The sequence below is a fragment of the Myotis myotis genome, unplaced genomic scaffold, assembly GCF_014108235.1.
Source record: "Myotis myotis isolate mMyoMyo1 unplaced genomic scaffold, mMyoMyo1.p scaffold_m19_p_6, whole genome shotgun sequence".
Taxonomy (NCBI): Eukaryota; Metazoa; Chordata; class Mammalia; order Chiroptera; family Vespertilionidae; genus Myotis; species Myotis myotis.
The window spans coordinates 75,464,731-75,490,919 of record NW_023416368.1 but is presented as its reverse complement, the minus strand read 5'-3'; the positions used below and the strand labels follow the sequence as shown (position 1 = coordinate 75,490,919).

The following is a 26,189-nucleotide window of genomic DNA, read 5'->3' as shown; positions in this document are numbered from 1 at the left end:
CAAAGTATTTTATCCTAATCATTCTTTTCTGCAAAAATATCCATATAAATTAAAAATTTTAATTTATCTGGTTACTTTTCTTCTGCATTGAGTTATCAATATTCCTGGTAGTACATGATTCATCAGAACAAAACAAATATATTTCAATTTTTGGTAAACATAAAAAGTAAAAATTGTATTGAAAAAACAGTTTTTAATGAAATGAATCCATGGGATGACTGACTTATGACTAAAATAAAAGAGCACTGAGCATGAATTATAGTCCTTTTTTTTTTCCTTAACAAAAGTAAAGCACTGAAAACCTTGCTCAAATATAGAGGATGAAACTAGAAGGTGTGTGATAGCAACATCACTCAAAACTTTGCACTCCTGCCATGATGCATGTTCCCCCAAAAACATACAATGATCTAACATCAAATATTATTTTTTAAATCCATAAGCTAATGGAGCAATTAGGTCTCCTAAAAGCAAAGAATTGGAAACTATCTGACTTATAAAAGGAGTTGTGACCCAGGTTATAGTGTACTCATTTGCTCTGTTACTTGGATACATGCCAAAGACTCTATCATAACTTATCAAGTTAATTACATCTGCTATTGTTTCACTTAGTGGAACTTTGTTTAACCCCTGAAATTCAGAAAGGGTTGAGAAAAATCAAAACTTCATTATACCTTTGACAAAATATTATTATTTGACAAAATGATTTCATCTTATGATGTGATTTAAATATATTTTCCTCCAAACATTGAAGCTGAATATTTAGCTGATTAAGTTATGGAAAAGTTTGCCTTATAATCAAACTCAGGGGTTGGCAAACTAAGGCTCGCGAGCCACATGCAGCTCTTTGGCCCCTTGAGTGTGGCTCTTCCACAAAATACCAACTTCTGCGCATGGGCCACGAAGTTTCAATCGCACTGTACATGCATGCCCACATGTGGTATTTTGTGGAAGAGCCACACTCAAGGGGCCAAAGAGCCACATGTGACTCGCAAGCCGCAGTTTGCCAACCACTCATCTAACTAGAATGTGCCTTTATCATCAAATCTTTATCTTACATATCTTATCAAATCTTGATTATGTTATTATTTAAAAATTTGATAAATCAAACATATTTTCTGTAAAATAACCTGATTTCATTTTTAAAAATATATTTGTATTGATTTCAGAGAGGAAGGGAGAGGGAGAAAGAGCTGGAAACATCAATGATGAGAGAGAATCATCAATCGGATGCCTCCTGCACGCCCCACACTGGGGATCAACCTGAAACCTGGGCATGTGCTCTGACCCAGAATCAAACCATGACCTCTTGGTTCACAGACCAATGCTCAACTACTGAGCCATGCCAGCTGGGCCTGACCTCATTTTAAATCTAAACGAAAGTTTTTTGTTGTTGTTGTTGTTGTTGTTGTTTTTAATATATTTTATTCTTTTTTTACAGAGAGGAAGGGAATAGGATAGAGAGTTAGAAACATCGATAAGAGAGAAACATCGATCAGATGCCTCCTGCACACCTCCTACTGGGGAAGTGCCCGCAACCAAGGTACATGCCCTTGACCGGAATCGAACCTGGGACCTTTCAATCCAAAGGCTGATGCTCTATCCACTGAGCCAAACCAGTTAGGGCTAAACAAAAGTTTTATTACTCATTTTAAAGAGAGCTATCTTATAGAATACATTTTTAAAAAGATTACTAAAAAGTGATCAAGTAGAGATTTAAATTATATACATCTAGTAATTTAAAATGGATAAAAGATAGAACAATATACTATTTCTCATTAATTTGTAATAATAAAAAGTTAATCTGTAATAGCTACTTACAAAACAAGGATTACGATAAAGACATGGTATTCCTTGGATTAACATGTGTATTGAACTCTGGTATAATGAGTTTTTAAAAATAATTTTAAAAGATTTATAAAGAAGTCCATTAATTTTTTTAAACATTTAGGTTAGACTTTTCCTATGCATTTAATGAAAGAGAAACATAAACTGAACTATAAACCACTCAGTAGTTGGCATAAAATATTATTTTATAGCTTGAAATAAGATGAAGATTGTAATTGAAATACTTCATGGTATGATTTAATAAAAATAGGTTTTAACTACCTTATTGAATCCTTATTGAATAAGGTACATCAAAAAATTTGAATGAAATGCCATAAGCCCTAACTGGTTTGGCTCAGTGGATAGAGCATCGGCCTGCGGACTGAAGGGTCCCAGATTCAATTCCGGTCAAGGGCATGTACCTTGGTTGTGGGCACATCCCCAGTAGGAGGTGTGTAGGAGGCAGCTGATCGATGTTTCTCTCTCATCAATGTTTCTAACTCTCTATCCCTCTCCCTTCCTCTCTGTAAAAAATCAATAAAATGTAAAAAAGAAAAAAGAAAGAAATACCCTAAAAACTTACCTGTGGCCATGGCCAGTTTGTCTCAGTGGACAGAGTGTCAGCCTTAGTACTGAAGGGTCACCGGTTCAATTCCGGTCAAGGGCACATACCTGGGATGCAGGCTCGATCCCTAGTAGGGGGCCTGCAGGAGGCAGCCAGTCAATGATTCTCTCATCATTGATGTTTCTATCTCTCTCCCTCTCCCTTCCTCTCTGAAATCAATAAAAATACTTTTTAAAAAAACTTATCTGTGCATTTAGCCAATGCATTCTAAAAGAATAATTCCAGTTTTCCAACTTAGAGATGAGTATTCAGGATAGAAAAAAAACAAAAACAAAAAACTGTTTCGCTTGGCCAGTGTGGCTCTGGTTGAGCAGCAGACCATGCACCCAAGAGGCCATCGGTTCAATTCCCAGTGAGGGCACATGCCTGGGTTGTAGGCTTGATCCCCAGCAGGGGGTGTGCAGGAAGCAGCCAATTGATGATGTTTCTCTCTCATCGATGTTTCTATCTCTCTTTCCCTCTCCCTCCTTCTCTCTCTAAAAAATAAAAACATATTTGAAAAAAAGAAAAAAACTATTTTTTTCCAGCATGAAATCTATAATTTGATAACTGCAATTAACAACAAAATTTAAACAGAATCTACTTATTAAGAAACCATAGTTTAAATCAGAACATTAATCTTTTAACATAAAAGTGAAAAATAAAAATATAGGAGTGAAAAATACAGAAGGGAATACAGAGAACATATCTGAGAGGCTATGGGGGTGAAATTTTAACATTTTGTCTTGACTGACCAGAAAATCATCACTGCTTTATGGTAGATTAAAAACAACACAACAATACTTCTGACCAGAAATACCAGGGAGTCTGAGATAAAGAGGCATCTCTCCCAGGTCTATGAAAGTAATGAAAAAGCTAGGATTATGCGGGTGAGCATGCAAGGAAAGGACATCTATGGGCCTTCCCTACCACCATACTCCCTTGCCCCCCTCTCCCTCCCCCCCCCCCCCCCCCCCCCCCCCGCCACACACATACAAACTCCTAAGAAATGTCTGTCAAATCAATGAGGCCACATGCTGAATCTGGACTCAGCCAATAGAAAGGTTTGTATCCAGAAACCAATTGACTTAGCCCCTCTGTCAATGCAGAATGTGGATTAGCTTTGTTTTAAAAACTTCCTTTAGCTCCAATCAACATATTGTGGAAAACTACAGATCCTGGTTATTTATCTGCCAGACAGTCATATAAGTTCTTATTTTTGGAGCCCTCTTGAATCTGTTTATTTGAGAACTCACTATACTGCCAGAGACCTCTTCCTGGGCCTAGGAAGTCAGGGCTTACTGAGGTGTTTGCTGTATTTCACATCAAAGATGAGTCAATCCTGCTCCAGATCCTGAATGTATTGACCTAAAACTCCCTCCCATTTCTCTGAAGTTTTCTTAAACTGATTGCTAGGAAATGAGCCAGATTTTGAATGTTTCTTTTGCTGTGACAAGGTCTAAGTATCTTTTACAACTGTAAGCTTAGTCACCATACAATGTAACACTTGGAGACCTTTCCACTGGTGTTCCTGTCTTGACAAGGGCTAAGGGGGTGCTTACTGCAAACATTAACTGGTGATTGTAATAAAATCCTGCTCATAATGAACACTCTTCAATGAGGACGGATACTTATAACACAGGAATCAATCCAGCCAAGTACATATTTAAAACTGGCTGGTGAAAATCTCTACTCAGAAATACTGAACTTTCATATCCTATTTTGTGGCTATTTTCTAACTTGAAAACATAAATGGGTAGATTCCCACAAGCTGGAAAATTCTTTTTGCCTGTTCTAATGCTCAGTGTTCAGGCCTCTTTTACCACCTCTGGCCAGTATCATTTTAACAGTCTGACCTGATTTTCCTATCTCCAGTCATGCTCCCGCCTAATCTATCCTCCACAGTCATCAGTGTAATCTTGTATTGAGTTGTTTTGAGTCCAGCGGAGCCAGACAAGGCCTAGTTTTGACTCTGTGCAAGATACTTAATCTCTCCCTGCCTGTTTCTCCATCTGTAAAATGCAAATAGCAATAGGATTGCTGTGAGGATTAAGTAACTAAGCATGTGTAAAGTGCTCATAACTATGACTACTTAATTATGTCACTCACATGTGGAAGAACCTTCTAGGCCTTGCCCTCCTTCATGTGAGGCTCCATTCTGTCTTTCCCCTACCACCCCACACCGTCATGCTATTCTCTATATCTGAAATATCATTATTTCTGAACCAGACAGAACAAAGCCCTAATCACCTATTTTTCTGTGAGCTCTTTTTCAACCTTAAAGAATTACAACTTTCATTCTTTCTCCCCATTTTTTCTAATAGCCATAGTACATCATTGCATTCATGTATGTCTAGATCCTCATCATATTGTCCTTATTTTAGACAAGATGCTTTTGTCTTTATTTTAAAACACTTCATAGCCTCTCCTATGAAATTCTTTGTACACTGTATTATTTGTATAGTCTCATGATCCCTAGAAAATTATACAAAAAAGAAAAACAGTGATAAATGCATGTGTTAGTTTTAATCAACATGTAGGGATAATTAGTTAATACTTGACATCCTAATCATGAATATACACTCCAGGGTTGATTGGGTAGCATATGAAACATGTAATCAAGAACACATACTCGACAGTAGGGATTCTTAACCTAGATAGAATGGATGGACATCTATAAAGACGGATGGGGAAAAAGTTACACTTTTACTTTTCGATAACTTCTGAAATTTAGAGATTACCCTCAATTCCAAATGTAGGTAATGAAAACAAGATTAGCAATGACTATGTAACCAATAAAAATCACAGCTATTTTCATCCAGCCAGCATGGCTCAATGGTTGAGCGTCAACCCATGAACCAGGAGGTCACAGATGAATTCCGATGGTTGCTGGCTCAATCCCCAGGTGGGGGGGGGGGGGGGGGAGCGTGCAGGAGGCAGCAGATTGATGATTCTATCTCATCACTGATGTTTCTTTTTTTAAAAAAATATATATATTTTTATTGATTTCAGAGTGGAAGGGAAAAGGAGAGAGCAATAGAAATGATGAGAGAGAATCATTGATTGGCTGCCTCTGCACATCCTCCACTGGAATCGAGCCCGCAACCCAGGCATGTGTCCTTGACTGGAATCAAACCCGGGACCCTTCAGTCCGCAAACTGACACTCTATCCACTGAGCCAAACCAGCTAGGGCTCATCATCTATCTCTCTCCCCATCTCCTTTATTCTTTGAAATCAAGAAAAATGCCATTTTTTTAAAAATCGCAGCTATTTTCATGTCAATTGTTGCAAATATCTTGCATTTACATGCATCACAACTTGGAAATTAAAGCAATTATTCCCAACACTAGATCTTGTTAGTTCATACTGTAATAAAGAAGATTATATTACTGGATCACACGTATTTTAATTTTTTTCTGATAACTATATCTTATTATATTTGCTTTCCTTTGTAATCTTTTGCATTTTACCCTTTTGAAAGATTATTCTGAGAAGGGTCCACAGACTTTATCACATTGTTAAAGGGGTTCATGACAAAAATAGATTAAAAATTTCTCTTAAAACAGGTTTCACATGCCTTCAGCTATCTTTTTCATTAATCAGCACAAGGAATGTCAGAAATAATTTTTCACTGGTACAATGCACAGTGTTAAATCTATCAGAAATATCATAAACCATGTAAAATGGACTAGAAATATTATACAAATATCTCCATTCTTGGAGAACAAAGTATAAAACTCTCTAAACCTAGCATCCTGTGGTTTAATATTCTTGGCTGAGGGCTCTACCCAGACCTGAATTCAGATTCTGTCACATAATTCTAACCAGAGGGTATCACATCCTGCTACATTTGTCAAGGGAAACTTTCTAGTAAGGTGATGGAAAGCTATTTCAATGAGCTTATAGGAACAGGTTGTACGACTAATGTTGTGCCTGCCTAACAATAAATATGTAGCAGAATTCAGTCAGAATTTCATGATAACATACTCCCTGGGTAGTGTGGTTATGAGGGAGGAGGGCAGTAAGCTCTCTCAGCTAGCTTTAATGATAGGAGGTTACTAATATCTAGTAATAAAGGGCCAAAATTGCTTAGATCCATTTATGATACCCCTGATGGACTAATAAGCTCCATGAAGCCCAGGACCAAATTTCCTTCTGTTCATCACTGATTTTTTAGGATCAACACCATCCTGACACACAGAAGACAATTCCAAGTTGTTGAGTGAATTAATGAATGTAATATACTTAGCTGTATATGGGTTTTTCTAACTCATTCCTTAAAAAAAAGAGCATGTCATATTCATCTTTCCCTTATCAGGCAACTTGCCAGGGTTGCACATATGATATCAATCAATAACTATTGAATGCCTATAGTTTTGCTCTAATCTGAATTAACCAAATGTATTTTCTCAAATGTGTAAAGATTAAGAAGACACTCTTCAGGAAAATCTTAGAAGGCAATGAGAAGCAGTGAGCACATCTAGCTTTGCAGAGATAAACGCAGCCAGACCTGTATTCAAATCCCAGCTCTGCCACTTACTAATCGTGTGATCTTGTAAAATCACATTAACACCTTTCCTGCCTCTTTCTCCTTCAAAAAATTTTGGGAGAATCATGGTACCTATATCTTTTATTGTAAGTAATTTTGTTGTATTTGTAGGTAAAACCTTGAAAAGTATCCAACACACTATAAGCAATAATAATGCCTATAAATATCATGCTTTTTCTCCTTAGTGAGAAGATCCTGTTCACTTCCTATATTTCCAAGAACTCTGTACTGTCTCTGCAGGACTTACACCTTCCAAGCATTCAAAGACCTTGACCAATGAGTTCCTGTTACTATGATAATAATAGCTCTTCTCTCAGAGCAAGAAAACCAACTCTGGGTAATATTAGGCAAATTGATGCTCTTGGGAGGAAACCCACAACCCCAGAAATAAACATCTTGTAGTTGCTATCTGGAAGGTTAAAAAACTACATTTTGAACTACAGCTTGTCACCTAAGATTATTGCCAAATAAAAGCCAAAGGACATGATTTGTTATTAGGAACATGATATGATAGTTTACTACATGTCTAACCCAGCCAATAAATATTTGCTGAGTGCCTAGCTTGTGCAGTGTTGTTTGGAAAAAAAATTAATTAAAATGTGACATATTTAAATAAATAAAATGTTTAGAAAGAAAGTCGGCCAGAAAAATATAAATTAAAAATAACAGCAGCTACAATGTACCAAGTACCTACCATGTGACAAGCATTTTACATAAATAACTCACTTGTGCCATGGCAATCTTACAAGAGCCATATTTTGGTGTTATCACCTCGATTTCACAAAAAAGGAAACTGAAGCTCAGGGAGATGATGTAAACTCCCAAAGTCACACAGCTGGTAGACCCAGAACTCAAACCCTAGTCTGAGTCATATTTCTCTGATGCCTGTCAACCCACTCTTGCCTTTTCCTATCCTTACCAGCAATGTCGATGGTTGACCTCTACGAGCAGCACCTCAATCCTAGATCCTTTCTAATGCTTATGAGGTTGATAAATTTAAAAATAAATTCATTCTATGAGGAAGAGACCTATTCTCTTCCTAGTTTTTAAGCTCAGATCTTTATTAATAGTACCCGGTCAGGCCAAAATACATCAGATCAACTGACAGTTTAAAACAGAAGAGAACCCATGTGTATATGGACCAAAGGCATACAATAAGAATGTTCTAAAAGCTTATCATGGAGTACAGTCCCAGGGAAGAGAGGGAAGGAGAGCAAGGCATGAGGTGTCAGATTATGTCCACATAAGGTTGACTAGGGTCCAGTTTGAGTTGGCAACAGGCAGGGTTGAAAAGTGATCAAAGGCTCTGGGGAGAGTGAGGCCAAGAGGATCTGAAGTGGCACATAAGAGGTGTCTGATATGGGGGACAGAGATGAAATCAGGGTCAGGAAACTTCAGTGAAGCTTATGGAAATGGCAAGGCACAAAATCTTAGTTCAGTGCCAAGATACAACTTCATTTTAACCAGTCTGTCCCAATATCCTACTTTTAAGCATCCTTCCTGATGAAATGGACAAAGGTGACCATTAGGTTCAGTCTTTCAGAGAAAAGATTTTCACACAATAGCTTTTTCTTGTACTACTTATATAACTTAATTAGAATGACTAATGCAAAATAATGCCAAAGATGTATACAATGTCTGGTCCCTCCCATTATATTGCAGTTTCCAGTCCCCAAAGAGGATAGCACATTGCAAGGATGATGATGCCTGGATGAGTGACTAAGTGGGAGTAATAACTGAACACCCAAAGATTTTGCTTACACATAGGGTTTCAGTTGTGGCAACACTTTATGAGAATAAAATTGAGAAAGGAAGTTTATTTGCTATATATGACTAAAACACCAAGTCACCAATTTTCTACACAGAGGAATATGTAAATCAAACAAAATAATTAAGTACAATAATAAAACAGCAGCTACTATGCACACATTCTTATGGTTTTCATTTCATAGGGTAAAATTTATTTCTTAAAAAGACTTGATAATTTTGGAAATGCTTATACCATATGAAAAACAAAAAGGAAAAGGTTTACCTTAATGGAAAATTAGATATATGTATTATTGCTATAAAAATCCCAGTTTGCAAAATAAAGAACTCTAATCAAAACTGCTTATGTATTGCCCTGGCCGGTATGGATCAGTTGGTTGAATGTCATCCTGTATACCGGAAGGTCACCAGTTTGATTCCCAGGGCACAAGCCCAGGTTGTGGGTTCAGTCCCCAGTTGGGGTGTGGGTGTTTGGGAGGCAACCAATTGATGTTTCTCTAACATCGATGTTTCTCTCTCTCCCCCTTCCTCTCTCTCTCAAATCAATAAGAACTTTTTTTTTAATTACAAAAAAAGAATAATTCAGGAGGATTCAAATCCTAACCCAAAGAGATCTAAAAATATAGCTGGAGACAAGACAGGTATTTGCAAAAACAGAATAAAACGATGCATGTGTCAGGACTATATGTCCTGTCCTACTTGGACAGCTGCCCAAATGAACAGACCTGGGAATTCCCCTGCCCTGGTTACAGCTGTTGGGAATTTCTCTCCATCCTGTCTCTCTCTCTTTCTAACTCACCACAGCAAAAGCAAAAGACATGCTCCTCTCCACCCATATCTTCCTTTACTCCACATCATAGCAACTGGTCGACTGATTGTCTGCCCCCCTGGTGGTCAGTGCACGTCATAGCGAGCAGTTGAGCAGCCTTAGCATATCATTAGCATATTATGCTTTGATTGGTTGAATGGCCGACTGGCCGACCAGACACTTAGCATATTAGGCTTTTATTATATAGGTCTAGAGGCCCAGTGCATGAAATTCAGTGAAGGGTTGCTCAGCCTGGCCTGCACTCTCTCGCAATCCAGCAAACCGCTGGCCTATCTGCCTGCTTGATTGCCTCTAACCACCCTGCCTGCCTGCCTCATCACCACTAACCACTTGCCTGCCTGCCTGATCATCCCTAACTGCTCGCCTGCCTGCCTGATTACTCCTAACTGCTCGCCTTTCTGCCTCATCGCCCCTAACCACTCTGCCTGCCTGCCTCATCGCCCCTAACTGCTCGCCTGGGGCTTCATCCAGAAGGATGTCCAGAATGATGCCCGGAAGGTTGTTCAGCTGTCCGATCTAATTAGCATATTATGCTTTTATTATTATAAATGATAGTTGACATAGAATGTTATACGAGTTTCAGTGATTAGACATTTATATAACTTATGAAGTGGTCACCCCGATAAGTCTACTACCCATCATGCACCATAATTAATTCAATATTTTTTACTATATTCCTTATGATGTACTTTATATCCCCATGACTATTTTTATAGCTGGCAATTTGTACTTCTTAATTCCTTTTACCTCTTTGCCCATCTTGCTCACCCCCCTCCCATCTGGAGACCATCAGTTTGTTCTTTGTATTAATGAATAACAAACTTAACTAGGCTTCAAAATCCTAAACTACTAATTTGAAAAGAAATCATTTTTCATTTTAGCTAAATATCACTCTCATAGAAAAATGGACAATGCTTAAAATTAAACAATAGAATCATTTCAAAGCTGTGTCTGCAAAAATCTAATCTTACAAAGTCCACAAAAGAATAATTCCACTTTTCTTTTTACTTTTCAGTTTTGTTTTTGCTTTATTTTTTGTTTTTCTAATCTATACTAATGAAAGAGTAATATGCTAATTAGACCGGATAGACCAGACATCTTCTGGGCATCCTTCCAGACAAAACCACGATGGCAGGGGCCAAGGCAGAGGCAGTTAGGGGTGATCAGGCCAGCAGGGGAGCAGTTAGGGACATCAGACAAGCAGGCAGAGTGGTTAGGGGCGATCAGGCAGACAGGCAGGTGAGCAGTAAGGAGCCAGCGGTCCCGGATTGTGAGAGGGATCCCGGATTGGAAAGGGTGCAGGCCAGGCTGAGGGCCCCGCACCATGCAAGAATTTCGTGCACCAGACCTCTAGTATGTTTATAAACACTGTGTGCTAAACTAATTTAACCACAACTTAATAGAACTAAGAATGAATAAAGACTATCCTAACTCTTAGCTTAATACTTGGCCAAGACTTGTTCAACTGTTGAACGGATCATAAAGGTTCCTAACGCACTGTGATACAGTAACTTTTTTGGATTGGATTGGTTTCTCATCTCATAATTCTGTATGGAATACTGCTACCTTCCTTTTTAAAACAGAAGGCTACATTCTAATACAATATTTGGTTTATATTAGCACCAACTCCTACCCTAGTGATGGAGACAAAGAGCCCTAAAAATAACTATTGCCAAAGACAAATTTTTAAATCTCAATAGTGGGACTTGGTAGTTTCACCTAAACTTTATTTGTAATTAAATCTTATCTAGTATATCATATACTATCTGATAATTTTATGCTGAATCCAGAATTCTGGGGAAATTTAAAGCATTTAAATGCTATGATCTATAACTTGCTTAATCTAGTAACTAACTATACACACATAATCCTGATCCTCATTATATCAAATGCTAGTATCCAAGTCATATTTCTGGCACAGTGACAGAGACTCTCTTTTCTGGTATTAAAAAAAGGTTATTCCTTCTTATTGCTATACCAATAAAAGCAATAAAAACATGAGATGCTTATACTATATTCAATGTCAATGTTAAAATATAATAAATTCTATTCTAACAGACTAATTTTTGTTTAGACAGTTTTACTAATCAGCTATAAAACATTCATATTAACAATTTACTAGCCTTTGCTGGTAAAACTTCAAAAAATCTGAATTTATTGCTATTTGATTACCTGCTACTGTTAAACTATGCAATGATATAAATCCAACCATATACTAGTGTGTGTGTGTGTGTGTATACATATATGTATATGTATATACATACATATATATATTTATATATATATAAATATATATATATATGCTATTATGAGTCTCCCTGATTCATTTTCACAGCTATATTTAAAAGTAGTAAAAGAAAGCCCGGCTGGTATGTCTGAGAGGCTGTGTCAACCTATGGACCAGGAGGTCATGGTTCAATTTCTGGTTCGGGCACATATGCCTGATTTACAGGCTTGTTCCCCAGTGGGAGGCGTGCAGGAGGTAGCCGATCAATAATTCTCTCTCATCATTGGTATTTCTAAATCTCTCTACTCTCCCTTCCTCTCTGAAATAAAAAATATATATTTTTAAAAGTAGTAAATTATTTGTACACTCAATGGTCATGGTAATCTTTTAAGCGTAATCATCTAAAGTTTCTGAGTACATTGACCAGTGCTCTCCCCACTTTACTTTGACATAATCAGGGTGGACAGGCTTCCCTAGGAAGAGCCTCTTTATGAAATTAAAGCATACCACATATTATTCTCCAGAGAAGTAAATTCTATTTGGGAAGAATTATGAGTCTCACTCAAGTCATTTCACAGCAAAGAGAACAAACAAGTCTATTGTATATACCATAATTACATTTTGCATGACTTCCTTCAATTAAAATCTTTACCTAAATTAGCATCCGTATAGCAGTAGAGAAATTTTAAATGTCATTATCTAATATGACCCAAAGATGCCTTCCACTAATAAGAAATTAGTCTAAAAAAGACTTCATATATTTCTTCTTCTCTTTCTGTTGGAAGATAAGTAGGTCTTGAATTTATTTTGAAAACAAGACCTGTTCTATCCACCTTTTAATTTAGAAGGCTAAAAGCAGCTTTCATATATTTCAAAGCAATTATTGGAGTAATGCCCTCCCCTCAGTAGCAGTACTCAGTACCTTTATAAGAAAAATGTATATGCATGGTTCAACCTCACTTAATTCTGCATATATATATGTGAATATATGAATAAATATATACATATATACACTTGAATGGATATATACAGAAATTAGAGTACTCTGAACCTCCAAAAAAAGGTTTGATCATGTTAGGCATTCATTAAATACCTAATAATCTTGACTAAACTGATGTCTAGTAAATAATCAGAAGGAATAAAAATATTTGTAATGATTTTACTAACAGTGCTAGTTGAGATCCACATCTCAGACATTCTTCTCACTAGAATGGCAGTTATAATCTTCACTTTATCAATTAATCACTAGATTAAATATAACCAAATGGGAAGGAGAGGAAAGAACCATATTATTACTATAAAACCTGAAAATCTCTGCATAACTATGCCATTTATGGCTTATTCTGTCCATGTTGGAGACTCTAACACATACCAAAGAACAGGCCATTTCACAAAATACTACAGAAATCAGTGTTCAGGTTCATTAAGATCTTGAAGTCTAACCCTCCAAATGCTTTCTACTTCAAAAAATTCTGGTCTTAAAATCTTACACTTGGTGGGGCAAGATAATAAGAAAAGAATTATAAGAGAAAGCAAGTTAATGTATTAATGGTTATAGTGTTAACACACACACGATAGAAAACAAGGGTAAAAAAGAAAATGAACTAACTGACCAATGGATTGAAAAGCGCACTTTATACTGAGGATTTCTTTCAGTATAAAGAAATAAGGTTTCAGTTCTAGTGTTAAAGCATGATTACTTCTGAACAGGGTCACTGATCCAGTCTCTTCAAAGAGTTGACACTAAAACAATTATCACTGCTACTCTTGCTTGGTATATACCAAAAATAACAGATTAGAAGGGAAAAAGGTTTGTTTTGTTTGGGTCTTTTAAGAGAAAAAAAGGAGGAACAGGTTATTTGATGAAATACCAACTTTTACCTTTCCTCCCATAATAAATTTGAATATTATTTTTGGTTCCTTTCAATACAATTTGTTTTGCCTTTAAAAATCAGGTATTGGCCCTAGCTGGGTAGCTCAGCTGACTAGCATGTCAGATATGCCAAGGTTGGAGCTCTATCCCTGGTTAAGGCACATACAAGAATTGCATAAATAAGTGGAACAACAAATCAATGTTTCTTCCTTTCTCTCTTTCTTTCTCCCTTCCTCTCTCTTTAAAATCAATACATTAATTAAAAAGTTTATTTTAAAAAGCAGGCATTATATTTTGACCACTCAATCTTTTTTGAGTCACATATCTAATCTGATATTTTACTAGAAAAAGGCATCCATGTACACATATTGTACAATTTGCAAATATATATATGAAAATGCAAAGAAATTCAAGGGAGCCCCAGCTGGTTGGCTCAGTGGATAGAGCGTAAGCCTGCAGACTGAAAGGTTCTGTGTTCGATTCCAGTCAAGGGCACATGCCTGGGTTGTGGGCTCCATCCCCAATAGGGGGCATGCAGGAGGCAGCCAATCAATGATTGTCTCTCTCCCTCTCCCTTCCTCTCTGAAATCAATAAAAATATATATATTTTTAAAAATCGCCGAACCAGTTTGGCTCAGCGGATCAGTGGCTAGAGCGTCGGCCTGCGGACTGAAGGGTCCCAGGTTCGATTTCGGTCAAGGGCATGTACCTTGGTTGCGGGCACATCCCCACTGGGGGGCGTGCAGGAGGCAGCTGATTAATGTTTCTCTCTCATCGATGTTTATAACTCTCTATCCCTCTCCCTTCTTCTCTGTGGAAAATCAATAAAATATATTTTAAAAAAATAAAAATAACAATAATAATAATAATAATAAAGAAATTCAAAGGAAAGGTAAAAAATTCAGCTAAGTGGTTAACTACGGTAGAGAGGAAAGGGGTTAAAACTGAAAGACAGTTCACAGAAGGCTTACATTATATTGGTAATGATTTATGAAAATGAGTGATAGGTACATAAAAGTATTTTATTCTTTAAACCTTTGGGAATATTATAGTGTTAAAATTTTGCTCATTTTTTAAACACCTTATAAGAAATACTGTTCAATAGAAAAGTATAATAGAACCTGCGGTTCCAAATCAGTAGCCTAGGATTGAATCTGGCCAAGACCTGTTTTGTTTGGACAGCACAATGTTTTGTTTTGCTTTTTAGCTGTAATTTGAATGCATTCTTCAATTAACCCGAATCATCACCATTTTCCTTACAGTCAATGAGTTCTTTAAAAGCAAAAGAAATTCGCCAAAGCCGGTTTGGCTCAGTGGATAGAGCGTCGGCCTGCGGACTGAAGGGTCCCAGGTTCGATTCCGGTCGGGGCATGTACCTGGGTTGCGGGCACATCCCCAGTAAGAGATGTGCAGGAGGCAGCTGATCGATGTTTCTCTCTCATCGATGTTTCTAACTCTCTATCTCTCTCCCTTCCTCTCTATAAAAAATCAATAAAATATATTTTAAAAAAATAAAATAAAAAATAAAAATAAAAGCAAAAGAAATTGGAATCCTCATACAATGATAGTGAAAATATAAAATGGTGCAGCTGCTTTGGAAAGCAAGTTGGCAGTTACTCAAAATGTTAAGCATAGAGTTACCATATGACACAGCAATTCCACTCCTAGATACCTACCTAACAGAAAAGAAAATGTGCACACAAAGACTCTTACACAAATGTTCACAGCAGCATTATTCCTAATAGTCAAAAAGTGGAAACCACCCAAATATCCATCAACTGAGGAAAATATAATACAATGAAACATTCCACCATAAAAAAGAATGTACTGATAAATGCTACAACAAAAATAAACCTCAAAAACACTATTCTAAGTAAAAGAAGCCAATTACAGAAGGCCACAAATTATATAATTTCATTTATATGAAATGTCCAGAATAGGCAAATCTCAAATCTATAGAGACAGAAAGTAGATTAATAGGGTGATTAAAATGTCATAAAATTAGATAATGGTGTTGGTTGCACAACTCAGTAAATACATGTCTGTCAACCTGTGGTTGTTAGGCAATTCAACGCCAACAGGAATCCCCAATTTGGGGCGCGGTAAAGGAGACTTTATGCAGTATAAACAGCTCAATAATGTTGCATTTCAATTATGAAACAGCACAGCGGTGGAAAGCATGGCTGTGAGGTGACCCTCAGGATGAGGTGGCTCTCAACCCCTCTCTGGGTAGACAGTTCTGCTCTGCCTCTCCTAAGTCTGGTCTGGTGTGCCAAGATGACTCCACTCCACTCCACTCTGCTGAGCTGAGACATCTTTGGTTTCAGCTCAAGGTAGGAAAAATGCAGTTGTAGTTGGAAAAGGAAAGTGTGCTCCCCTGAGCCAGAAGGGAGTTGACTTAGAGAAAGCAGCCCCTGGCCCTGGCCCCTGATTAATCTATTGTCATGCAAATGAGGGTTCCAAATCCTCAGTTTGATTTGTCCAAAAAGCACTGTCCTGCTTGGTCAAAATGGAGCTGCTCTAATTGGTCGGTGAAGATGCTACTGAGGATATAGCCACACAGCTCCAATTAGACAGGGAAAGTCTCAGCCCTATTGGTTGAAATACATTCCAGGAACTCCTTTATATGGGTTTGCTCACTGGGCAGAAACACAGTGCAGGAAGGCAGGCAGTTTCGTGCAGACTTCTCCCTAAAGAACAGCTTGCTGAGAGGCCCTGTTCAGCAATAGCTGCCAGGCTCTAGTTTTTGTTTTTGTTTTTAATTTCAGCCCAATTAGCACCAGGAGCCCTTCTCAACAGGTATTTTCTTTGTCAGGGTCAACATTAAAAAAACCACTGAACTGCCGAAACCGGTTTGGCTCAGTGGATAGAGTGTCGGCCTGTGGACTGAAGGGTCCCGGGTTCGATTCCGGTCAAGGGCATGTACCTGGGTTGTGGGCACTTCCCCAGTGGGGGATGTGCAGGAGGCAGCTGATCGATGTTTCTCTCTCATCGATGTTTCTGACTCTCTATCTCTCTCCCTTCCTCTCTGTAAAAAATCAATAAAATATATTTAAAAAAAAAAAAAAAAAAAAAACCACTGAACTGCTTTTTACTTTAAAGGAATGAATTATATGGTATGTATATTACCCTATCTAATAAAAGAGAAACATGGTAATGAGTGTACGTCCGCTACCCTTCCCATCGGCTAATCAGGGCAATATGCAAATTAACTGCCAGCCAAGATGGCGGCCGGCAGCCAGGCAGCTTGAAGCAAACACGAGACTTGCTTGCTTCAGTGACGGAGGACTCCAACGTTCCCCGCCTGCCTTGCCGGGCTCTGAGCTTGCAGTTTTAGAAACATTGTTACAAATATAGAAGCTAAACAAAACCCCAGAAACCTGCTTTCAGCCTGCCGGGATCTCAGAGCTGGAGTTGATACAGTGTTTCGACTATAGAACCCAAACAAACCAGATACCTGCTTTCAGCAGCAGAGGCCTCAGAGCAGGAGCCAGAGCTAAAGTTGGCCCAGAATAAAAAAAAAAAAAAAGAAAACAAGGAGCGGTTGGGAGCGTCAGTCACCCGCCAGCCTGAAAACAGCCCTCAGCCCCTCACCCAGACTGGCCAGGCACCCCAGTGGGGACCCCCACCCTGATCCAGGACACCCTTCAGGGCAAACCAGCTGGCCCCCACCCATGCACCAGGCTCTATCCTATATAGTAAAAGGGCAATATGCCTCCCGGCACCAGGATCAGCGTGACAGGGGGCAGCACCCAAACCCCCTGATTGCCCTGCAGCTCTGTGTGTGACAGGGGGCGGGGCCACAACCTCCCTATCTGCCATGCTCTGTTTGTGACAAGGGAAGGCGCCCCAACCCCCTGATCAGCCCTGCTCTGTGCCTGATAGGGGGGAGCTCCCCAACCCCCTGATCAGCCCTGCTCTGTGTGTGACAGGGGGCGGCACCTCAACCACCCCCCCCCCCCCGAGCCCTGCTCTGTGTGTGACAGGGTAGAGCCATAACCTCCCCATCAGCCCTGCCCTGAGTGTGAGAGTGGCGGCGCCCCAACCCCCTGATCGGCCCTGCTCTGTGGGTGATAGAGGGCGGCGCCCCAACCCCCTGATCCGCCCTGCTCTGTGTATGATGGGGTAGAGCCATAACCTCCCCATCGGCCCTGCCCTGAGTGTGAGAGTGGCGGTGCCCCAACCCCCTGATCGGCCCTGCTCTGTGGGTGATAGAGGGTGGCGCCCCAACCCCCTGATCCGCCCTGCTCTGTGTGTGACAGGGGGCGGTGTCCCAACTCCCCTATCGGCCATACTCTGTGAGTGACAGGGGGGAGCTCCTCAACCCCCTGATGGGCCCTGCTCTGTGCGTGACAGGGTATGGAGCCCCAACCTCCCTGATGGGCCCTGCTCTGTGTGTGACAGGGGGCAGCACCCAACCCCGATTGGCCCTGCTCTGTGCGTGACAGTGGGTGGCTCCGCAACCTCCTCATCGACCCTGCCTTGAGTGTGACAGGGGACGGTGCCCCAACCCCCCAATCGGCCCTACCTGAGTGTGACTGAGGGTGGCATCACAACCTCCCAATCCGCCCTGCTCTGTGCATGACAGGTGCCGGCACCCCAACTCCCCAATCAGCCCTGCTCTGAGTCCGACCAGGGGCTGCACCTAGGGATTGGGCCTGCCCTCTGCTACCCGGGAGCAGGCCTAAGCCAGCAGGTCGTTATCTCCAGAGGGGTCCCAGACTGCGAGAGGGCACAGGCCGGACTGAGGGACCCCCCTCCCCCCCAGAGTGCACAAATTTTTGTGCACCGGGCCTCTAGTATCTTAATAATAAAAGGCTAATATGCAAATTTTCCCCTCAACTGGGAGTTTGACCAGGGGCCAGGGCCAGCAGGCCAACCCCTCCCCCTGACTGGTCCTGCCTGATCAGCTCCAAATGGGGCGAGCTGGCCAGACCCCTTCCCTGCATGAATTCGTGCACCTGGCCTCTAGTATCTTAATAAAGTAGTTTAAAAATAAACAAACCAAAGACATCCATAGAGTTTATGAATTAGATTAATCTCTAAATATGGTTCTCAAATTGTGGTATGAGAACTCTTAGGGGCCACCCAGAGCTTTTCAGGAATCTTGAGGTCAAAACTATTTTCATAATACAAGAGATTTGCCTTTTTCACTGTGTTGATATTTGCACTAATGGTGCAAAAACAATGGTAGATAAAACTTGACACCTTTGGCATAGTGACACCAAAATATACTAGTTTCAGGTAGTCATTGCATTCTTTATCACCACACACTGCACCAAAAAAATAAAATCCTTTTCACTTAAAAATGTCCTCAATAAGTAGTAAAAATTACTAATCTTGTTCAAGCTCAACATACATATTCTTTATTTTTTATTTATTTTTTAAAATATATTTTATTGATTTTTCACAGAGAGGAAGAGAGAGGGATAGAGAGTTGGAAACATCGATGAGAGAGAAACATCGATCAGCTGCCTCTTGCACACCTCCTACGGGGGATGTGCCCGCAACCAAGGTACATGCCCTTGGCCGGAATCGAACCCGGGACCCCTCAGTCCGCAGGCTGATGCTCCATCCACTGAGCCAAACTGGTCAGGGCAACATACATATTTTTTAATATGTGTGATGAAATGGGAAGTAGCTATAACTCCCTTCTGCTCTAGATCAAAATTTTAAAAATGTGATTATATGAGTTGTCACTTTTTTAATAGAACAGCATTTTTACTAGAAATGACTATTGGTTCCTATGGGAAAATGCATTCCCATTTCCAAACTCACTTATACATAACTTTTATAATAAAAATGTTTCATAAAGTGAAGGCTGCCACTTCCCATGGGAAATCACTCCTTACTCCCCTTTAAAAAACAATATTACCTTTTAGCCTGAGTTAGCAGGAAAGGCCTGTTTTGTGGGTAGAGGAAGGAATGAGGCAAAAGGCAGAAGATAAAACTTGGCCTAAGAAACTATTTTGAAACTCCCTCTAGGCACTCACAAAGATAGGTCTGGTCATGTGACCTCCTCTGGCCAATGAATTCTAAGCAAACAGAAGAGACACATACCACCTCTGGGTGGAACATTTAAGAGCCATTGCAGGGGGGTGGGGGGTGGAGGAGGGTATAGGGGGCATAAATGGTGATGGATGGAGACTTGCTTTGGGGTGGTGAACACACAATACCATGTATAGATGATGTATTATAGAATTGTGCACCTGAAACCTGTATAATTTTGTTAACTAGTGTTACTCCAACAAATTCAATAAAAAGGAAAAAAATTTTAAATAAAGTTAAAAAGAAAATATATTTTGTCCTGTCATGGTGATAGGCTAACTAGCATTAACATTTTATTATAGGATAAAATATTCATACGTTTTAAGATATTCAAACAAAATAAGTTTAAGGATTTACTTTGTTACTTAAAAGGGCTGTGTTCTACATTAAGGTACTATTCTAACTAGTTACAAAATGGACTCCAAATGCTAAGAACCACACATTGAGAATTACACTTGTAAAAATCTACTAAGAATAGATAATTAATTAGTCTTTTAAAAGATGATTGTACATACATTGCTGACAAAGATTTGGAAAACCCCAAGGACCAACTTAGAACACTAATTTGATGCAGGACAAAGAGGTAATTCCAAAAAGGCATTTAATTGTACTAGTAGTGGTATAAGCAATGTACCTGTGCATGAGAAAATAGATAGATCAAATCTAACAGCGTGTATTGAGTACTATATATATAAGAAAAGGACTGATCTGGCATGTTTCAACACACACTAGAGTGCTCAAATTGGGTGCTGTGGAATAAAAGAGTTCATCCTTAATCTTTTCAGCATTTGATAAAATGTCCTTTTGTTCTTACCCATATTCACAAGCAATGTTTTGACCTGGTTTCCCAAGTTAGCTGATACTAAGAAGAGAAGCCCAGATTGCAAGGATTAATATTTTATTTACTGTAAACATAAAATAAAGGATCCTATCTCTGTAACAGTTGGCATTTTAATCCCTAAGAGCCTCATCAACTTTGAGCAAACTAGACAAATAGTTTCTGACTTTGCAAAGCTGGAATTTTTATAGAGCTAGGTAATTTCTTGGTGGGCATGTATATTTAAGTATTGAATACACTTTGGTTTAAAAAAAATTTTACTTCCTTTAGGAAGTTATATCTAGTTCACTAAACATACCATGGACTACAACTTAAATACAGGTCATAATAACAATAACAATAATACCCAAATAATAGCTAATATTTATATATGGTTTATTATAAATAAATAGGCACTGCAATTTTACATATTTTAACCAGTTTAATCTTCATAACATAATCTTCATAATCTTTTGGCAGGTACTATTATAATCTCTACTTTACAGATGAATAAACTGAGGTGGAGGACAATTAAGTGACTTGCTCCTTATCACACATGTTAAGTAGTGTGGCTGGGATTCAACCCAGGATGTCTGGTGCCAAAGTCAGCATTTTTTTTTTTATTAATTCATTTTTAGAGAGAGGAAAGGGAAGGTGGGGAGGGGGAGAGAGAAAGAGAAAAACAGACACAAAGAGAGACAGAGAGATTGATGTGAGAGAAAAACATGGCTCGGCTGCTTCCCACATGAGCTGCAACTGAGAATTGAACCCGCAACCCAGTTATGTGCCTTGATCAGGAATCAAACCTGCCACCAAAGTCAGCATCTTAATCTCAACTAGCCTTGTACTATCAACTTTCTGAATTTTAAGTATTTATTTTTCAAAACAGTTTTGAAATTCCATATATATCATAGCAAAAATGTTTCCCAAATCCTCATGATTAAGCTGTTAAACTGGAAATGGTTAACTTTAGCTGTTTACTATACATATAAAATTAGTGACAGTCTTAGATTAATAGAATTGGATGCTATTCAAAAGCAAGGATATTGTAGCTTTTAAAGGAAAAATATTAATTTGAACCTTTCTGACTAGTGACTCAAACTGACTCAAATTACTTACATGTTAATTTCAAATCCCTGGCTCTCTAGCTACAATTACAGCCCTTAGAAAACCATAACTTATTTTATGGGTTATCAGTCATTCTATAAACTAAACTATAATTAATTCCATATCATATAAAATAGCTTTTAATTTGTGCTTTCCTATTTTTCCTCAACTGTTATAAAGTGAACATATACCACTGAACTGCTACATTCCAAAATTTCTACATTTCTCGTTTCACCTTGATATTACGTTAAAAGAAAAAGTACTTCTCATGAGGTGATTTTTTGTCATACTAGTAATGTTCTTGTTTTATATCTGGGTGTTTGTTTGTCAGAGTATGTTTAACAAAAATTCATCAGATTATGTGCACTTTTCTATATGTATATTAGATACTTCAATAAAAGCTGTTTTTTAAAAAAGCTGTGCTTCTTAACACTACTTCAACAAAAACCATCACAGCCTGGCTGGCATGGCTCAGTGGTTGAGCGTCAACCTATGAACCAGGAGGTCACGGTTCGATTCCCAGTCAGGGCACATGCCTAGGTTGTGGGCTCAATCCCCAGTCTGAGGTGAGCAAGAGGCAGCTGATTGATGATTCTCTCTCATCATTGATGTTTCTACCTCTCTCTCCCTCTCCCTTCCTCTCTGAAATCAATAAAAATATATATTTAAAAACAAAAAACAAAAACCATTACATACCAACTTTATTAAAAACTGTCGCTGTTAAATTTTTCATCAGATGGTACTCTGCAGCACTAATACTCAATTCGTTTTTTCATATGGGGGAAAAAAAAGAACCATGCAAGATATTCTATGGAACCAAAAAGTGCTATTTAATTCTTGCAAAAATCTCTGACATTTAAAGATCTCAAAGGTAAAGAAAATCTTGTTTTTTTTTAACTTCTATGCGCTTATTTTATTCTAACAACAACCTTATCAGGTAGATACTATGACAATCTTGTGGCAGACAGCCATAATAAGACGTATCCCAGGCCAACTGTTTTTATTATGTGACGCTGAATTTCCTACATTGAGAGATGAGTCTGTTTCCTCTTTTTCAAACCAGGTATTTTTATACCAGCCTTGAGCAAAAAAATGTGACAGAAGTGACGGTGCATGACTCTCAAGGTTGGGACATAGAAAACAATACTGCTTCCACCTGGCTTTCTCTCTCGAGATGCCTGCTCTTGGAACCTGCCCCCAGATTGTGAGTAGGTGCTCTGCCCACTGCCCCAGTGGCATCTCCAGCCAACAAGCAGCATCAATTACCAGATGCGGGTAACCGAACCTCGTCCAGATGATTCCAGCCCGCAGCCTGCAAATCTTCCAGCTAGGCCCCAGACAGCATGGGGCAGAGACAATTCCCACTGTGCCCTGTCTGAACTCCTGACCCACAGAAATCACGAGATATTAAATGATTATGGTTGTTTTAGCTACTAGGCTTCTGAGGTAACTGGTTATGCAACAAGGTACACAGGTAGATAACCATGCTAGCAATTGGCAAAGCCAGAACTGGAATCCAAGTCAGCCTATGTATAAAGCCCAAACTCTTTCTACCATAAATTAATGCCAAGTTTGTTCAGAGGTGCCCACATTTCCAAATAAAACAACAGTCTAGACTAGAGATGAAAAAGTCTAACAGCAATAAACAGCCCCCAAAATTAATAATTTCAATGAATACTCAAGACAAAAAAAGGTCATTCAATTGGCAGGCTCAAAATCTCAATATCATTTCTGACACATATATATCCTTCACACTCTAATAATAGCATATCTGATAGTATCCACACTCTAGAGATGCTGAAGAAGTATCTCTACATCAATAACAACAAAGCTGACCATTTGTAGGACACTTTTACAAAGCACTTTATTTATTTATTTTTATCTTTCATGCAATCTTTCTTGGAAATATATGCAAAAACATCTGTGATGATTAAAATATCAAAACTTTGTCTACAGCCATACCACCCTGAACGCGCCCGATCTCGTCTGATCTTAGAAGCTAAGCAGGGTAGGGCCTGGTTAGTACTTGGATGGGAAAATATTAAAACTTGAATCAACCCAGCTCCAGCCACATTCACTGCCATCCAAAGAGAGGCCAACAAATGCCGAGCCCTGGCCGTGCTGGATATCCCTGCCGGGAGTTAGCGGCCTTGGCAGGGTGGGTGACTCACTCTGTGACATTCCCCCTGGGCAGTCATATTTCTTCCTCAGATCCCTGCTCAGCCTTCCAGGCCTCAGGGCACCAGACACAGGTAGTCCAGAAGGTGAAAAGGCCTTCCCTGCCTCTGCTGTCCCAGGGGACCTACAAATGGAGAAGTATCTGAGAGGTCACTTCTGGGCATGATTGCAGGGTAACGGTCTTGGCTGTTATCTCTCTGGCCCAACTGACCAGATACTCAGCTTAACGACATGGGGTGGTGGTAGTGGGGGGATTGGCCAATTCTGGGTCCCAAAAACCTAGTGTTGGATTTACAGCTTGAGTCCACCCTAGTGTGTGTGTGTGTGGGGGGGGGGTGGTGCTGGGGTCCAACCCCAGCAGGTCCAGGGGTCCCCAAAGGTGTGGATGGAGTCGGCGAAGAAGGAATGACACGGAGACAGCGTTCAGTTGATCAGCAGCCTAGCCAGGATCTCCAGCCAAGTTCTGGTCAGGATCTCCAGCCAAGTTCTGGTTAGGATCTCCAGCCCGGTTCTGTGTCCATGTTCTCTTGCTAGGTTCTCCAGCCAGGTTCTCCAGGTTCTCCAGCCAGGTTTTGTAGCCATGTTCCCTCGCTAGGTTCTCCAGCCAGGTTCTGTCACCAGGTTCTAGTCAGGTTCTCTCTTTTTTTTATGTATATTTGATGTATTATTTATTTATTGAGTTTATTATTATTATTATTTTTTATTTTTTTTTTATTGCTTAAAGTATTACAAAGAGTATTACATATGTCTCCTTTTTTTTCCCCCGCCCTTGACAATCCCCTGGCCTCCCCTACCCCCCAGTGTCTTATGTCCATTGGTTATGCTTATATGCTAGTCAGGTTCTCTTGCCATGTTCTATCCAGGTTCTGTAGCCAGGTTCTGTCTCTAGGATCTTCAGCCAGGTTCTCTCGCTAGGTTCTTTCTCTAGGTTCTGTTGCCAGTTTCTGTCCAGGATCTTTTGCCATATTCTGTCTCTAGGTTCTGTGTAGGTTCTGTGTCTAGGTTCTGTGTTACAAAGCACTTTAACAATCACTAATTTGATCTTCAGAAAACACCTGAGACAGGTAAGGCAGGCATCACACAGATGCGGCTCAGAAAAGTTAAAGTAACTAGCTACAATAACTTAGTTAAGTAAGGATTCAATTTGATTTTCTGACTCCAGGTGCTTTTGTCAATTCAATTAAACTCAGCTCCAAAGAACATTTATGGTGCATGTATCTCCACATACTGTATAACATTTTTCTACAAGTACTTATAAAGTACCTACTTTGTGCAAAGCATCATGCCAGGCGCTGCTCTCTAACCCAGTGATGGCGAACCTTTTGAGCTCGGCGTGTCAGCATTTTGAAAAACCTTAACTTAACTGTGGTGCCGTGTCACATATAGAAATTTTTTGATATTTGCAACCATAGTAAAACAAAGACTTATATTTTTGATATTTATTTTATATATTTAAATGCCATTTAACAAAGAAAAATCAACCAAAAAAATGAGTTCACGTGTCACCTCTGACACGCGTGTCATAGGTTCGCCATCACTGCTCTAACCTGTGCTCTCCACTCCCAGGGTCAATACAAAAACATTTGTGATATAGCTAATTGCTGTAAAAAGCCAGTCTTTCCCCCACTTTGATCCATTCTCTACATTGCCAACTGACACCTTTTCCTAATCCACCTCCTTAATCATATTATTCAAAAACTGTCAAAGGTAACATCTTACCCCCAAAATTATAGGCCAAATTTCCTGGTCTGCTTTCAAGATCTTCTATAATCTGATCCCAGTTTCTTTACTTAAATTAATTTCCTTGCATTTACTGAGTAAAAAACACGCATTAATCTCTTCCTTCTTCCCCAGCTTCACTTTCTTTACACCTTCTTTCCCTCCCTCTTGTTCATACAATGATCCAAGTCCAAAAGCAAAACTCAAGTATTCTTCCTCAAGTCTTAACAGAGTCCTTCCCTCCAAGACCTTAACATCTACTGGAGACCTACAATGAACAATCCAAAACAATACATAATAATTAAATTAGGTAGTAGAGATTACAGCTCACAGAAATTTAACAAAGAATCACTGAGTGTGCTCTCCCTCCCAGGAGCACATCTATGCCTTTCCTTACCCCCTCTCCTTCTTCCACAGGCCCCATGAGACTTGCAACCAGGGGGCAATGGGCAGCAGCAGCTCATCCTGGGCTAACCCCCCGAACCTGTCCCCAGTGCCCCCTTTTCGCTGACTCTCCAATGAGCTGAAAGCAGCCTCCTTGGCTCATTTCTTTCCTATAACATTTCTAGAGGCCAAAGCAGCCTTGCCTGGGCTCTCTCCTGTTGCTTCTTCTATCCTAAGCCCTTCCTGGTTTCACTGTACCCAG

General features: G+C 39.4%; 1 protein-coding gene and 1 non-coding gene across 9 annotated transcripts in view; both read right to left on the bottom strand.

Annotated features, from left to right (window-relative positions):
* KIF13B (kinesin family member 13B) overlaps window positions 1–26,189 on the bottom strand; it is a 208,038-nt gene that overhangs the window by 159,983 nt on the left and 21,866 nt on the right. The gene's annotated exons all lie outside the window — the stretch shown is intronic.
* On the bottom strand, window positions 12,575–12,702 carry LOC118659490. Its single transcript, XR_004968601.1, has one exon.